A 3,829-nucleotide genomic window follows, 5' to 3' on the forward strand; every position below is an offset into this window, starting at 1 on the left:
TAAACCCATCCGCTTCATAAACCGATCCACCCATCCACGGCTAGCCTTAAACTCTTGTTTCGGTATTCCAAGAACTTCAGCCTCCTCTTTTGCTTTATTTCTTATGGTGTCACTAGTCACAGGTTGTCCATTCTTCCTCCTTTCACGTACAAATCTAATGCGCCATCGAATCTAATGCGCACCCCAATTTTGAATACTACATTTGTCCAAAAACGATGCGCATTAGATTCGCGTAAATACGGTAGTTAAGATTTGTCTCTTTTATTCCACATAAACTAAACTAGATCCTATAACGAATTTGGCCAATTCTCGCACAGGTGTGAATGAAATACCAGCACAGAAGAAGGGTGAAAATAACTCTATTAATTTCAATTAATAACAGAAAGGCACGATCTTCGTGCTTTACAATAACATCGTGAATTTGCGGTGAAATTTAAACGTAGAATATAAATCAATTCAAAGTCTAATTAGAATAGTGCTGGATTAGCACGCTAAGGTATGGCTACCTGAGGTTGAATCAACAAAACCTAACAGGCGTGACAATTATCCGCAATGGCTAAAGGGCGTACTAGCCTAACAGCGAGATAGCAACGAAACGTGCGCTGTCTAGCGAAAATACGCTCTGAATAAACTCAAAAATTCACCTGTTTAAAAATTCATTCAGTTTACATCATGGCGAGGAAATGAGAAGGGAAGTTGAGAAGTTCAGGAAAGGTATCAAAGTTAATATAATTTATTGTGCAAAATAAGGGATTGTAATTTATGTTTTATAATGAACTTGAAGCACACTCTTTTTATTTAAGCGCATCAGCGGCTTAGTGGGTGCTGAACACTGATACTTCGACTCGGATTCGAATCCTGATGAACGGATTGCCTGCTCATGGTTTTCCTGTTGTGGATCATTGACATCAACCAATTATTTGCATTAGAAAGTTTTCCACGAAAATATCCCTTCGTGCGCGCAGATGCATTTGTGTGCTTCACTTGTATCATTTAACGTAACTGTATTTATTTTAAAGTTAATATATTGAATTTTATTGCTAATATTAAATTTCGATTACTAAGTTCCAAACCAAATAATGGATCAAATGAAAAATAATGTAGAATATAGGAAAGCATTTTTACTTCAGCTGGCTGGAGACTATTGAAATTTCAGTTACAATGATAGTTTGCAAGGCATGTGCATCTGGTAAGCAATATCTAAATCAATGTCAGGTAAACCTCTAATGTGTGTCTGTAGGAATAACTTTAGATATATTTATGCATAATTTTTGCACTTGCTAGTGATAAAATTAAATTGTGTTTTATTTTTAAATAATCTATATATTAAAATATTTATTTAATATCCAAAAATAATCTTTTGTGCAAGTCTTGTTTAACTTGGGAACATAACTATAGCGCTCAAGATTACTTTTTCGCATATTAGATTTTACACTTGATGTATACAAAGCGTCTGTAGTATCTCATATCTGACTATCGTGTCAGTCGGTCCAATGTTGTGAAAAGACATTGATCTCAATAAGTAGTCAATATTATTGTTGCGACAATAAGTAGTAAAATTACTCAGCTTTCTTTACTATATGATAGGATTATTTGGATGATTTTATCACAGGACAATAATAATAATAATAACTGAATACGTGCCCCCGTCTTTTGACATTACACGTCTGGTACCAACTGTGGAATTCCCATATGAGGCAAGGGGCTGGATCCCAGAAATTTGGTTTCTCAAGAGTAGAATATACGCTAATCATGCTACCACCTCGGGGTCCCAATCCTGGATGGCAGACCTTAAAAATGGTCTCTATAACCACGGCTACCGCCTGGGCCCGCGGGGTCACCACTCCCGGTTCTCAGGTTTCACCGTGGCGGGAAACTGCAGCTTGGAGATCTGACTGGTCGTTTGAAAGGCTACCTACCAGCACTACGCGGGCTGGAGTTCACAATAAGTCATTACCTAGCAAACTACGGTGCCATCCCACACCGAGTTGTGATCATCACACCGAGCTACAGAGCCTACTGCTTCGTGACTTATGAACACCCACATAGGCCAACAGAGTTAGTCCTAATGTATCTCCTCCTGAGCATGCGGAACAGCCAAGTTCAATGATATTATACCCCTATGGCCTAGACTACCTAGGTAGAGATCCTAGCCGGTAGCCTCACAGAGTTATCTGCGTCGACCCCCGGGGGGAAATTATCATAGGAGAAAACGCATATAAGGTCTTTTCTCCCTCTTGTCCGCGTGCCTTCGAAGTATAACTGAAAGCATGCTCGACGCGTATCGGGAGGTCCGGCATTCGAACTCCGGCGAGAGCACTGAACAGTTTTCACGTTCCAGCAGCAATATAACCCTAATGACGTTGCAGTTTTTTTCTTCTTTCATAGAAAATCATTTATTCAACAGTGTGCCTTTTTTGCATTAAGTCTCTTCACAACAGCGACATTCTTTTGTTTAACGTTTTCGCATCGGTAGAGGCTAGAAGCTAAATTCTCTTTCAATCAAACATCTAAAATGCCCTTATATATAGGAATTCTTGTTGGAATGGATTTCTTACCCCCATGTCAACTTGAATGCTTCAGCGCTATCCATAACCTACTCAAGTGAAACAATAACTTTTTTCTTGGGATCTTTATGGGGTTTCACCCAGTGTGTTAAATTTCCATTTAAGACAGGATTGCAATTGCGAGCATCAATAGCTAAACATTGACGCTAAACAAAGGAAAAAGGAAGTGCATTCAAATAACCGAACTACTTTAAGTCGCTTCAAGGAATGGCTGACATGTCATTTAACACCTCCCGAAAGCAACGAGGCATGCACTACAGTGAGGCAGGGAAAGTGGACTCAGGCGTTCGGGTGACCTGCCGGTGTCTGAATAGTCGTGAATTCCGGGAGACTTCAATGTAAATACGAGTTAATACGATTTCTTCTTTCTTCGAGATTCATCTTAGCCCTGTTCCACCTCTTCTTGGTTACAGTTTTCTTAGGTTTTAGCAAACGTTCTGGATCAGCTCTGATAGCAGCATGAGCTTTCTTATACGAACCTTCCATATCATCAGGAGTTACTTCTAGCTTGATATATTGAGAAAATTGCTTCTTCATCCTTTAACGTTTTCATGTATACAGCAAGGTGTTGTCCAAAAATATGTTTCTTATGGATTCCAGGATTGAATTCCTTCGCTCTCAGCATCATATCCAAGAAATCTCTTTTTCATTATGAAGAATGTCAAGGCCTCCGTCAACAACTCCTTTCATAGAACTAAGTAATCTTGCTGCAGTGATGGTGCTGACAAGTCATCTAAATGTAAATTCAAGTAACATCTAAATGTTTTATGTTGTTCTTCAATAACTTCAGCGGTGGAATCCTTTCCATTTGCTACAAGAAGCCTTCATAAATTGAGTCCATTTTGAATTTTATAGCAATCTAGTACAATACGCAGCTGCCTAGTTGGTCAGTCTGACCTCGATGCCATAACGTGATACAGTTCATGTGCGTAAGCAGCACATACTGTTAAATCTTCTTCAGTTCTGGCATAGCTATCTGGCAAATATTGTCCCTGTTCAGGCGCCACCCTAGAATCATTAGGCTATATCGATGCTGGAACTTGAAAAATTTGCATAGAACTCTCTTGGATTCGAACGCCGGCCCTCCCCCTTACACGTCTAGTGTGCTTCCAGTTACACCCCGAAAGCATGCGGAAAGGAGGGAGAAAATACATTATACGCACCAACACCTTTTTTCACAGTATAATACATGCTTTTACACTGCTTACCTGCCACATATTTTAAACTTATCTTTCTTATCGCTTCTAACAGAGTTCTTGATA

The 3,829-nt window shown here is 39.4% G+C and overlaps 1 pseudogene; it reads right to left on the bottom strand.

The window, feature by feature from the left end:
* Positions 1–2,400: 2,400 nt before the first annotated feature.
* LOC146996986 (large ribosomal subunit protein uL18 pseudogene) lies at positions 2,401–3,585 on the bottom strand (annotated as a pseudogene).
* Between the last annotated feature and the right edge of the window lie 244 nt (positions 3,586–3,829).

Source organism: Stegodyphus dumicola, chromosome 6, assembly GCF_044657685.1.
Source record: "Stegodyphus dumicola isolate Sdum_Otavi_A_Nest chromosome 6, ASM4465768v1".
In the NCBI taxonomy this organism is placed as follows: domain Eukaryota; kingdom Metazoa; phylum Arthropoda; class Arachnida; order Araneae; family Eresidae; genus Stegodyphus; species Stegodyphus dumicola.